Source organism: Armigeres subalbatus, chromosome 2 (assembly GCF_024139115.2).
Source record: "Armigeres subalbatus isolate Guangzhou_Male chromosome 2, GZ_Asu_2, whole genome shotgun sequence".
Taxonomy (NCBI): domain Eukaryota; kingdom Metazoa; phylum Arthropoda; class Insecta; order Diptera; family Culicidae; genus Armigeres; species Armigeres subalbatus.
The window spans coordinates 28745841-28760318 of NC_085140.1; positions in this window are offsets into that span (position 1 = coordinate 28745841).

Sequence of the window (14478 nt, forward strand, 5' to 3'; positions counted from 1 at the left end):
ATAATTTCATACTTACTTTATGTTTACATGGTGATGAACGGCACAACACGATTCTGCCTGCCGGTTTAAACAAAACAAAAAAAAACAAAAAACAGTAGAAGGCGAGAATACGACAGGTAGGACAGTCGAAGCCTTGTCCTACCCATGATTATGGCACTATGGTATGAAAATACCAGATTTAATCAGATGTTTGATAGTTTATCAGAGGCTAAACAATCGAGGAGGTTTCGGGGATTGTAAAGGAGAACTCTTTTGCGAAAAGCACCTCAGAATCTGTGAGGAATTCTTTCTATTCCAAAAAGTTTCAATTATGTTTTGAGATTTTCGAAGAAGTCTTGAAGTTTCTAATACTGCTGCTCTTCCATAGTTCAGAGAGGATCAGAGAATTTCTGAAATTTTATAATAGTTGACAGCGACAGGTGAATTAAACAAAAGTTGAATATCTAAACGAGGATATAGCTCAATAGCTTAAATATATAGGATATAGCTAAATAGCTGACTATATACTTGTCAATGGTATTTTCTCCGTGACTTATCAGAACGCTTCGATCCAAGTGAATAAAGGTTGAGATTTACCACCTATTCTGGATATACACGTTTCAAGGCGCTCAAATATAAATCAATAATGGGCGCCAGTCAGTTGGGAAAGGCGAGAAATGTTAGTGTGCAGTTTTTTTATGCTACTAGAGACCGAGAATACCTCTGCCACAGAAGTATAGATCAAGGATTCACTTAGAAAAGTCTATGCCACATTATGTGACGATTCTCCAGCAGACCTCCTGTCTATAAGGCAGAAGCGGTAGTCACTAGACTGTCGAGCTCATCTCCGGAAGTTAAACTAAACAAAAAAAATGCAAATATGAACTAGTTCTAGATCAACATTTGAAAAGGGCGTAACAGCCAAAATTCATTCCTTCTGATTCTTCGTCCACATATATAGCCATATATGTAGACGAAGAATCAGAAAGAATATTTTTTGGCTGTTACGCCCTTTTCAAATGTTGGTCTAGAGTTTATAATGATTGTAGCACATTCGGATGTGTGACAGCAAGTCTTTGAGGAAATTTGGAGTAGTTATTTTTAAGATTTCTAAAAACCCGTAAATAGTACTGAACACTCTGAAAAATTCTTGAACGATCATAAGCCTCACTGGTAGACCATAGCGATCTTGCTGGAGATTGCCAAAGGTTCAAATTCCTAGAAGCTACTGATAACACAGCTCAACAAGATTTTATCCCTAACACCAAATAATGTGTCCCTAATAGATTTTTGCTCGCTGAATCCGAATCTGACTTCAGATTTGCTCTAACACGTCGAGATTTTGAGATATACCTCAATAAATGTCGTAAAATCAATGATTTTGATCATTTTGGAGCAGCCATCGCTAACCCTATAAAAAGAATTACTAGTCAATCAAGGTCCAAAATGGATCACAAACATCTTATCTTTCGAAATGTGGTACATTTTGAACAGGTTAAACATAAAGAGTGTGATTTATCTACAATTTTAGTAAGTAAAAGTCATTTAAAAATATGTTTTATGCAAGCGACTTGTATACAAGCCTGGTTATATTCTGTAAACGTTTTTGAGAGGAAAGTAAAAAGAATTCAATATAGGGGAACTGTTCCGTTTTCCATCTCACTGAACATATATTCATCTCACCGCAAAACAAAGAAATACAGCACCAATCTCGTCGCTTCTTTTTGCTAACACGCGTGCTCACTGGTGAAAAAAATCACAAAAATAAGAAACCAACCAAATTCCTTTTCATTGCTTTGTTTTTGATGGGATAGAAATAGGAGCTGTGGGATGAAGTGCCGAACCGTTCCCGAACCGAACCGTTTGTCCTAACAAAAATAATATGTTTTCATTGAAGTAAGTTCTATTGAATGTAAATATGATATTGTATTTCCTATGGCGCGATAAATTTTTTATAATTGCTCAAGTGATATGGTGTATTTACTGCCAATTGAAGCTCCTTTATTATGTTCATTCGAATAAAGCAAGTAGGAGAACTGTACGCAATTCTATACATTTTGATTATTCCTGCTATTTATGATCATTCCAATATTCCTATGATAGAATTTTGGGCGGAAAACTATCAATTAGCAAAATCAATCAACGAATCGATAAGTTGCATTCGAACGTTCTTGTGTATGATTGCATACAAGCTGAAGCGACGTTGACGGCTACGCAACAGAAACCGGAAAACGTCAACAACCTACTCGTGCGTGGGGGACTTTTCATTTGATTCGCGTTGAAAATGCTGCGTGAATGTTGCAATAATCCCAATGCAATTTCTTTTATCTATGGTCAGTGAAACGGGAAAAAGTTCACTAGTTTTATCAAGCTTTGTTATGTGCTAGGACGCAAGGTTATGCGCCAGAAAAAAAAACTTGGGCTCCGCTCCACTTCTGTGCTGTTCAACATGTTACAGTTACCCGAGCATATGGTTGGATGATCCGCCAATTCTGCACTCTGATATTTCTCTAAAACAACGGCATAAATGAGAAAATTTACGATGAAGTTTCAACTTATTTTCGTAGTGCTGGAGTGTATTTTATTAGTCAATGTGGCTTGAATGCTCTGGTAGGGGATCCGGTAGAGGATTTGAATTTGTTCAAATTGCAATCCGATCTGTTGATTAAAAGAAAGGAACTTTCTGGATCATTATGTTCGCATTATATTCTAGCACAACACAATTGCAACATGAGAACAGATTACGTGTGGTTCTTGGAAGTTGATCGTTCGAAAAAAACAACCAGAAATCGAGCAGAATAACATTTTAGGAGGAGGAGAAATGTTGAGCATAAAATGAAAAAAAAAAGATATTTTATTAAAAGTAGCGTAAAACATATATTTACAAACTTACCAGTATCTCTATACTTCATTCAACATTTTCATATCCCCGTTCCTCTGGCCGCATGTTGTTGAATTTTTGGTGGCTTCGAACTGGGGGTGAGGCGTTTGCATGCAAGTTTTTGAAAAACAACTTGCATGGAATATTTTTAAATTAAATTCACTGAACTTAAATTCAAGGAAAACCGAGTAGAAAACAATTGTAACGTGCAAATCTGATGGAAATTCATTAGATCAGATGTGTTTATACCGTTTCGGATATTGATTGACCTAAAATTATGTTTATATACTTCATGAAAGTCCTTCGAAAAATGCCAATTTCTTCAAATTAGCGGTATTAATCTAGCTATATCTCAAAATGTGGACGTGTTAGAGCATATCTGAGGACAGATTCGGATTCAGCGAGCCAAAATCTACTGAAGACACATCAATTGGTTCTAAGGACCCGCAAAAGTTTTAATTTTGTTCCCCTGTGTAATTGACCTTTCCCGTCAAAAGTTGCATCTCGTTTCATTGTCTCAATCGTTTCTTTGGCTTATTTAAGGTTAACTTTTCTAAGGAACCCATATTTTTTAAATCTCTAACAATTTCAAAAATCAAAAACAAAAGCCGAAAAAGTGTTTTTTTTTTTGTTTTAAATAAAAACAAAATTCCCTGATTTTTTCCAGGTGTTTTACATTAATTTCCAGGCAAAAACAAACGTGCCACACATAGATTTTACCAGCAAACTGATCAATTCATAAAAGGAAATATTGCGAGAAACATTATTTTAAAGAATATTTTGGTAGCTTCACAAAACAATGTTGTAAATTACTTAAGAAATTCCTCCAGCAATTGCTTCGCAAGTTCACCCAGAAATTGATTCAGCCATTCAATCAAAATTCCTTCAGGAATCACATAGGAAATTCCTCCAGGTATTCCTTGGAAAATTTCTCCATGGATTCCATCGGAAAATCCTCCGTATTTTCAGAATTGCTTCAGAACTTCCTCCAGAATTTAATTTGAAAATATCTTTGCTAAAACTTTAGAAAACATCTCAAGAAATTGCTTCGGAAGATGCATTTGGCGATTCATTTCAGATTTTTTTTTATTCCTTTAGGTGTTTGTTCGAAAATGTCTTGTAAAAACCCCTCGGAAAAACCTTTATAAAATACTTTGCAGATTTCTTTAGATATTCTTCTGTATATTTTTAGGTTTTTTTTTTTTTTTTGAAAACTTGGTTAAGAATTCTATCGGAGATCTCTTTGAATTTTATTTCAACTGTTTTTTTTTAAAGAAACTTAAGGAAACTTCTTAAGGAAATGTTCCGGAAATATGTTTGGAAATTTCTTCAGGAAATCCTTCAGAACTTCTTACGAAAACTCCTTCAGGGAATGTGTTGATGCAAGAATATGAGATTGCTGGGTCCATGGCGTTAGGCATAATACCTTCTTTATGTCGTAGGCTGGTTTTGGGGCATTTTATGCTTAACATCCTTTATGCCTAACGTACTCATGCCTAACGTCCTTATACCTGTTCGCGTGACCAACATCTAGTTTGCTTGGACCTAGCAGCAAAAGGTACCGGTACTATAAGGGTCAAACGGCCAAGTTATAGCCTATTCAGATTACGCCATTTATGATCATAAATATCATGATAAACAACAACTTGATGCCATCCCCATACATTCGATTTTCTATTTATCATGATAAATAATCTAATCGTAATCTTAATAGGCTATTAAGCTTATTGAAGCATATTTTGGCAGAATAATTTCAATGGTTACAGTGTCACTAGCTTTCTATTACTGCTTCACTGTAAAAACCTTCGGAAAATTATTCGAATATTTTTTAGAAATTCCTTGGGTTTTTTAGGAACATATTCAGAAGTATCTTAAGGAAAACTTTAGAAAACACCTGGAGAAGTTTTTCCGGATATTTTGCTTTTAAGAATTCTTTGGAAATACTTCGAGAATACCTTTAGAAGCTCCTTTGAAAAATCAATTCGGGAATCCTTCGGCATTTTTTAGAAAAATTTCCATTAGCAAAAATCCTTCACAATTCAATGTACACTTTTTATATTTATATTTATTCAAATATTTTTAAGGATTTTTCCATCTTTTGAGAGATTTTCACTTATGATCAACGGGTATTGAAATTTCTCTGATTATGTCAGGAATTCCCTGATAATTCCAGGTATTTTCCAGGTGGGGAGAAATTCCCTGATAATTCCAGGTTTTTTCAGGTAGTAGACACCCTGTCCGAAAGCTCTCCGATCAGCCTCCTTTAACGTCCATGTTTCATGGCCATATAAAGCCACCGGAAGAATCAGAGTAGTATACAGCGCGAGTTTTGTCCTCGTTTGCAGACTACGGGACTTAAGCTGGTTACGAAGTCCGTAATAAGCCCTATTTGCAGCTGCAATACGCCTTTTCACCTCGCGGGTAACATCATTGTCGCACGTCACTAATGTTCCAAGATACACAAATTCTTCTACCACTTCAAATTTTTCACCATCCAGCACCATTTCGCTACCACCACCACTAATGAACCCACGTTGATTGCCAGCGACCATGTACTTCGTTTTGCTGGTATTGATCGTGAGTCCAATCCTCGCTGTCGCCCTCTTAAAAGGCACAAAAGCCTCTTCCACAGCACAGCGATCAATCCCGATAATATCGATATCGTCCGCAAATCCCAGGAGCATATGCGATCTTGTGATAATGGTACCGCTTCTTTGTACACCAGCTCTCCCAATCGGTCCCTCAAGCGCTATATTGAACAGTAGATTCGAGAGTGCATCACCCTGCTTCAATCCATCTAATGTAACAAATGATGTCGATACTTCATCCGCAACCCTTTCACTTGATTTCGATCCGTCCAACGTTACATGAATCAGCCGTATCAGTTTCGCCGAAAAACCATGTTCTAGCATAATTTGCCATTATTCATTCCGTTTCACCACCTTGTAATCAATAAACATAAACAGATGATGTGTCTGCAGGTTTTTTTTATTCCTTTCTTTATTTGGTAGGCACTCTGTGTTTCTTAACCGCCACTGTGTCGAGATCTACTGTGGTATTCTGCTGTACAGAATCCACACAGAATCTATTTTTAGATTTCCATTATTCATTATTGTTGTTGTTGCCAGTCCATTGTGTCCGTTTGTCCATGTCGTGTGTATCCAATGATCGTTGCATTGTTCAATTGCCATTTATCCGGTTAACGTTGGAGGAATGCCTCCGAGAAGAACAACAGGGCTGGTAGCGACCGAAGCCACTCAAAATAGTGACTTTACTGATGAAAAAAGGGACCAAATAGTGACTTTCAGTTGCAGAAAAAGTGACCAAATAGTGACTTCCAATTTCAATTGCAAGTTCGATGAGACGAAATCAAGCGTTTTTGGGTCGAAGGAGAATATTTTTTTCGTAATTTGTGGCGGAAAACATCTTTCACTCACCACTCTTTTCTCTTAGAACGAACTCAGAAGAGAAACGAAAATCGTACTTGCTAACTTTTATCTACTTAGAGACTAAGTAAAATTATTGCCCTCTCTTTTAACCCCACGGAAAATTTAATCAAAATCAGTAAAAAGCAAGACAACTCAAAACTATGAGTAGTCGTCAAGCAAATCAAATTTTACGCCAGTGGAAATGAGCGAAATATGGTTATCACTCCTCACGAAATCAAAATTTGAAAGTTTTCGTTTTCAAGGGCACACCACTCGATATGGAAGCAATGCACAACTGTCATTTTTATAATTTCAGATTGGCTGCGTCGCAGCAGGCGTAATGACAGTACTATGAAATTCGGATGCCGTGGTTAGGGCGAACCTGTTTTGTTCCTGAAAAGTATTTCTCGGCGAATATCTGCATGAATGAGCATTCTCTTCGCGTGAGAATGAGTGAAAATTACGATCATTGGATTAGCTGAACACCTACTTAAGAAAGATGCAGAGAACTCTACGATTTATCATAGGTTTCACGGATGTTTTTGGCATATTTAGTGAGACAGGAACAACAGTAGGATCGTTTTGGTAGTACAACGAGCCTGGGATTGAACGCTCGACCTCTTGCTTGTAATGACGACCATGCTCTCTAAACTTTTAAATATTTGTACTCCAAAATATGCAGATTTTCCGACTTGCTGTGCGTATTCATGAACGATTTTTGCTATGGAATTCGACAACGCATGCAATCTTCAAGATTGGGGAGACTTGATCGCCTTTCTATGATATTTACTCAATAAATATATATTTTCTTGAATTTTTTAGGCAAATTTTTATATGGATGCCAAATGATGCATAAAGTCTCCTCGAATTGAGGCAACAACTCAAAATCCAAATATCCTGAAATTGTGGTGGAATGATGGCATTTTTTTCAGTGAAGATCATTTAGCATATTTATGGATTTGTGCTGTGAAAAAATGATAGCATTTAATTATTATTGGGAGAAGTCGTTCTAACTTTGCGTGGCCACTAAATAACGTAAATAGTAGAGTAAATAAGGTTGTTAATTAAAAAAATACCTCGCCATTAATAATCATGAAATCATGAATCAGGTCAGGTCAGTTCATGAAACCATGATTATACCCAGGTAACCAATAAGCATTAAAGTAAGCACTATAGTAGCATTATACTGGCATTGCATATGCTCCATGCTGTATATTAGCATTTCGAAAACCTGGCTGTTCTAAATAAGCATTCTCAAAGCAATCATGAGATGCATAGTCTTAAAATAGCATTTGGAATGCACAATGTTGTTTTTCGTTAAGTGCAATGGAACAGCTACATTAGTGCCACTTTAAGGCCTTTAGTGTTCATACGTCAAACGTTTTCCAATATGGAACCATATAGCGGGGACTATTTGTCCAATGAACTCACATTTGAAAATAGAAATCGGTACGTGCAGAATGTTTTTTCTATTCCGACCATGGACAGGAGTACTTGTCATTAACCTAACCCTATCACTAATTACATAGTTTAGCTACATTTTACTATTTTTATTCCATTGTATTGTACTATTTTCGATGGATGCATTAAAGCAGCACTACTGTAGCTGTTTCATTGCAACTGGGTATGACGTTTGTGACGGTTGCATTCTGAGTAAGATTCATGGGTAAGATTTAGTTTCAATATTCCTGAAGGGGATTTTGTTTATGTTGGGCAAAATTTTTCTCACTACCATCTCTCTCTTATGGGCCAGCTGGTAAGGGCGATGACAACTACAGCGTCGAATGGCAAGAGCGCGAGTTCGAATCCCGCTCGAAGAAAGTTAAAAAATTATGTTCCATTTCAAATATGAAAATACAATAACGATATAATATGAAAAAAAACTATGTAAAAAAAAGAATTAGAAAAAATGCCATTAAAAAAACTTTTTTTCTTGTTTTAAAAATTAAGCATTTATTCAGCATTGCGGATGCTGAATAAATGCTATTCAGCCAAATTTCTACTTTATCGATAAAGTAGGATTGAGCATTTAAGCAGCCATATATTGGGCCAAAACCTGCATTAAAATAGCATTAAAGGCGACTACAGGGCTTATTGGCATTTAATGTTTTGCAGTAAAGGCGCATATAATGCCACTTAAATGCTTTATATAATGCTTACTGGTTACCTGGGTAATTCATGATTTAAAGAACATTATTCATGGTACTAGGCAATCCTCATCAGTCGACAATATGCATAACCGGTTATATTTCGAACACTTCATTGCCAAGAAGTACGAACGACTGAGAGGTAGCACGCCGGACTCTCGCTCAGTGTACTCGAGGTCAAATCACCTGTTGAACTTTTTTTTATTCTGTTGATTTAAACAACCAAATTGTAACGCATTGGTTGCGTTACCCGAAAATATAACATGAAATCATGATTTATTTCACTTGTCATGGAATGGAATTATTAATTACTTTCTCATTTCTGGAAACGGATTTTTACCCGTGATGATCGCATATTTGTGACATATGTATTTTGGTTGATTTTGTAAATCGTTTGTCAATCCTCCCCACAAACTCAATCATTTCCAGCTTACCACAGATAAGCAAGATAGTAAAGCCTATTTTACTGTTGTGGGATTAGATCCATTAAATTGAGCTTTGTGAACGATTCACAGACTTTTTACAAAATGAACAAAAATGCGAGTGTTACAAACATGCGATCATGGGCAGTTTAGTTCTTGGTAAAACAGGGGAGAATCAAGTCTCCCAAGGAATCAAGTCTCCCCACCTTCCCCTACTGCATAAAGTTTGAGTCTAAAAAAAATCGAAACCGACAGGTCTCTTGCTTGCATGACTGTATAGGGTAAAACGACCTATTATGGTTAAGCACCGTGTCAAAACAAAATTCATTACAAAAATTCTTCAAAAATTACCTGTTGGTTGATTTCCACACTGTAGTAGTTGAATAGGATGCTCGTTAACAATAGTTTCGTAAATATTACGTCAATTGTGCTGAACTTATGTTGTTTTGTTTTTAACACCTCAAAATCAAACTACCGCAACAATAGGACGCAGTTGCCTATCGTTGCGATATTTGTTGAAGGTCAGTCCTATTGTTGCGGTATTGCATGTAATTCTTATGGAGAACGATACCGCAACAATAGGACCTCAGCACTACCGCAATAATAGGCTCAAAGGATTCAAATTTTTAACGAAAAATGTTGATTTTTCATCATTTTGAACGGAATTTTGTCAAACAAAAGCTGTTCTAGTTGTCAATCCGAAAAGTTTTAGCGTACCCACAATTGTTTTCAATGGTATTATATCCAGAATGGACTATTTTAATACTACCGCAACATTAGGGCATACCACAACGATAGGACGTTTTACCCTACCAATTTATAAATTGTGAAGTAAAACACCTTCAATTATCTACTGGTGAAATGCCAATAAGAGCAGCGAGTTAACGAGTTAAATGGCTGGCGATGTTTCAGAGCGATCATTTTTCCAAGATCCGTAATGTCATTTCCACCATGCACAAAGCATCTTCCGATGGATACATAAAGCTTTATAAAATAATCTTAGTCAATAGTTTCAAAATAGTTGAAAATAGTGACTTTTTGCGAGAAAAAGTGACTTTAGTGACTTGAGGTCGAAAAAAGAGACTTTTTAGTGACTAGCCCGAAAAAAGTGACCAAGTCACTTAAAAGTGACCCGTTACCAGGCCTGGAACAAGTTGCCAGTCGTCATCAGGCAGCCGTGGCGGTAAGGCGCGTACCCCAAACGCCGCCGTATGGGCTGCGGATCCGGCGACTGACGAGGGTTTGGTGGAGGGGCTGGGAATCGAACCCATGACCATCCGCTTGTAAGGCGAACGTGTAGCCAACTACGCTACGGGACCCCCCTTGTGTCTGCAGGTTGTACTCCCGGAATTTATCAAGGATTTGTCTCAGGCTAAACATTTGATCCGTTGTTGATCGGCCCTCACTGCCTGGTATTCGCCGACGAAGAACTCTTCAAGCGGTCTCAATCTATTGAACAGAATACGGGTAATTGGCGCACTCAAGTCTGTGCCCTTTCTTAAAGAGTTTTTATTCTAGTATTTATTCTGTCGCGCGTCTTACCGCACGGCTAAGAAGGACCCCCCTTGTAACACATTCTGATATGATTTTAATATAATTTTGTTATGACTGACTCGGGCATGCAAATGAATCTGAAAATTTTGAAATCTATGCCCCATTGCTTGATAATGTTGAACACTCAATCATGTTTAGTCATCCTGAACGCTAAGCCAGTGATCAATTTTTAGAAATACGAGCAGCTCAAGGTTCTCCAGAACGTTCTCGAGTTTAGCACACGGTGTCAACCAGATCAACCAAGCCTTTTGCAATGTCCTCACCCTCAGTACATACCCAATCCGGTTCATTAAGCATATGGTACAAATATCATTTGCAATATCCATTCGAATGTCGCCATGAACATTTTTTGTTGAGGCGCAGTACCACGATGGTCAGAAGTTCAGAACTATAAACAGGACATTGTGCAAAATGAGCAACAGTGTAACTTCTTCTACTCCTTATTTGAATTACATTCCCAACTGGGACTATGCCGTCTCGGAGCTTAGTGTTTATTCGAAGCACTTCCACAACTTCGAGGTTTCTAAGCCAAGCTACCATTTTTGCATTCGTATATGATGAGGCTGATACGATGATACATTTAGCACGGATACATCGTTCTTGACTAAGATGATCGGGTTAATCATATGTTCTGAACTCAAGGACGTTTTGGAGAACTAAAAAGGGCCTTCTTATAGTAGTATTGTAGCTTATAAGAATAATGATTGAAAGCCTATCGGCTCAATTGACCTCCTGGGATGTTTGGCGATGCACGGATACATCGTTCAGAACTTGATTGATCGAGTAGATCGCATGGTCTGAAATCCTTCTGTGTTTGTACATTCTGTTGTATCTTTTGTCATCCTCATCCATGCTCATGCTCAAAATCCTCAAACAAATTGAAGGATCAAGTTGGAAAGTCTGTTACGACTGTAGAACCACATAACAATAGCGCTGCGATTATGGCATGAATGAATTTAATTCTATTCAGTCAGTCTTCCGCGTCTGTCACAATGCAGACCTCGTCAACCTTTTGGGTGTAGTTTATTGTTGCTCATCGTACTCGTCTTACTAGGAATTTAATTTTAATGGCATCTGTCATACTTGCGTACGGTGCCACTTTCAGGCAAAATTAATTTGTTTTACTTGTACTTACTTTAGTTTAAAAATAGAACTATTTCGTTATTAAATCATATAATCCATCAAAAGAGTATTAATAATATAATTGAATTTCTCTATGAGTTCTTATGATATTGTCACCTTTATATTTCATTCAATGCTTTTGACTACAAAAATATAAAAAAACGAATGAAGGACCATTTTTGATACAATTTAAAATACTAATTTATTTCCTACAGTCCGATCCTTAGTTTGTTTGAAAATGAACGCTTCGGCTGGTCCAAAGTAAGACAATTTGTTTCATTGAAGCAAACCTTCATTGCCCCTAGAGATTGAACTAATACAAAATCACCAAATTTCTCCCGAATACATGCAAAAAAAAACAAATATCAATGTGATTTAGCAGACAATCTTCTCGGTAATTAAAATAGAGAGAAAACTTGTTTATCGTAACGAAAGAACTAAACCAAAGCATTGACCTAAATGTGGCCGTGAAACAGTGTTGATTGTAACACTATTTGTAGGGCTCTAAGTAGCTTTCATAAACCGATGGAAATGTCCATCGCATTTTTACAACAAAACAGTTTCAAAAGCTTGCACAACCATAGTCAATATTATCACTTGTTAGGAGACACTTTCTAGGCTCAAAATACCAAACCCTTTTAAATGTTTCTCGTTTTCTTGAAAGACTTTACCTCTTGTTACAAACAGTTTCAAAGCAACGTTTCATATCTTTCCGAATCTCTAGACAGAGTTGATAACGTTTCAAAAATAACAAAATGATGATAGTTTAGCAAATAGAAGGACTCTACACACTCCGAAACCGTAATTGTTGAAATGTTAGAACTGTAGTATGCTAACAGAATCAAATGAAAGTTTAGATATATATTTGAATGAAAAAAAATGAGAACTGACTTTTAGCTGATGTGATGTTAGAGTAACAGATCCAATCGGTGTTAAATGATACAAAATAGTTCCAACCAGTCTCAGAAGATATCAAGAAATGCAATTGTCAATCAGTCCATGTACAAGCTGTTAATCGATGCAATCGATGTAAATCTCATTGTAAGAGTAATAAAAATACCATCACGTCATTCAGTAACGGCACTTGCGATAAATGTCAAACCGTCATTAGCTTACCATGTCACTGGAACAGAAGTTGTACCCTAAAAAGTACCTTTCTGCTTAAATTAATATTTCATGAATGGATCAACCATTGTAGTAACCCACCAACAAAGTGACAGCTGGCTGTCAATTTAAAAGCATCACCGAATCGTTCCATATTTGACAATCCACCACGATAGAGACAGAAATTGAGAGTTTCACCTTAACCTAACCTAACCTTAACCAAATCTAGCAACATTCCGATGTAATGTAATATGTTTGTAACCCGCTCTATACCAGACACTTAATCGGAAATAATATTTTATGTTATTTCAAATCTATTTTAGTATGAAGAAACTATTATAACGAAAAAGACCATTGAAAATACGGAAAACTGTAAGAAAAACTCCAATTTAAGACAATTGAAATAATAGAAAACGAAGAAAACATAGAAATCGTGTAAAGAGAATCAAAACAAAAGAACAGAAATGCGGAAAATCAGCTTTTTGCAAGCTTCAATTCCAATTCCTGACATTGAAAAAAAGATTGATCACGCTTCCGTGCCATATTTTTCCCTGCATTCTGTTCGGTATAAATATCTCTATTCTGTACAAAATCAAAACGGAAAAGTGTCAACACGTGTAATATTGTAAGCTGTGTTTGCAACAATCAATCATGAAACAATATATCTGTAGAAATTCATTGATGAAAGACATATTCTAAAACAACCCCTCCTGAAAAGCCAACTGATATCCCTTTATTCCAATGATACTTTCCATCAACGTCCTCGTCGTCGTAGTCATATCGTAGGGAATCGCGCACATTCACTTTTTTATGGCATACACTTATTGGTAGAGAGTCTGTTGATATAAAACAAATATAAAAATGTTAAATAGAGAAACAAACAGATGATGGCGTAGAACTAAACGATCGTATTTTTCTATCACTTTAATATTGAGACCGTCTCACTGAACTGGCGCTGCAGAACTATGAAAAAAAACTAAACAAACTAAACACTAGATATTAAGTTGATCGAGATTAATATAAAACTAGCAAACTTAGCAGATCATTATAGTGAAGTGATGCTCCTCTGTGAATCTATTCTGTAAAACCCCTTTAGCTATGATATTTAAATAAAAAGCAAGCAAAAGAAAAACCGCTGTAAAACTGTGTACGCGCGTGCTGGAGGTGCAAGCAAGGAATTACTGGAATGAAAACCTAGGGAAAGGAAACATGAAGGTTGTCAGTTATGGAAGTATGAACTTGATCTATGAACAGTGATTATTTGTTTAAGTGAAATAAAGAATGTTTCAGATATTTTCTCTTTTCAAATTGTGTTCTTTTTCTTATGAAACAAAAGTCCATTGGTACTTCGCGTACCTAAAGGAATATAATAGACCCCATTTTGATGTCCTCAGCCTCTTACCCAGCAACTCCTATCCCTACCTCCTCGTAAGGCCTATAGAGAGTGCTCAACACACGATGTAAAGATTGACATCGGGGATGCAAATGCGCAGATCGAAAGAAAAAGTTTTTTTCGCCGTGATATTGGTACGGAAAGCCTTCATTCCGCTACCAACGATAATGGTCTGCGACTTGTAACCTTTGCTGCTGCTAGAAGGATGGCAATAACAATAAGCAGTACCTACTTCGCACCCGCACGTAAGAATATCCGCAAACACACCTGGCAACATCCGAGTGGAGACACACAGATAGACCACGTGCTGGTCGACGGACGACATTTCTCGGATGTTATAGATGTAAGGTCCTTCAGAGGTCCGAACATCGACTCGGATCACTATCTTGTAGTTGCGAAAATTCCGGCGCGACTATCCAGCGTCACAAATTCACGAAACAACAGAACG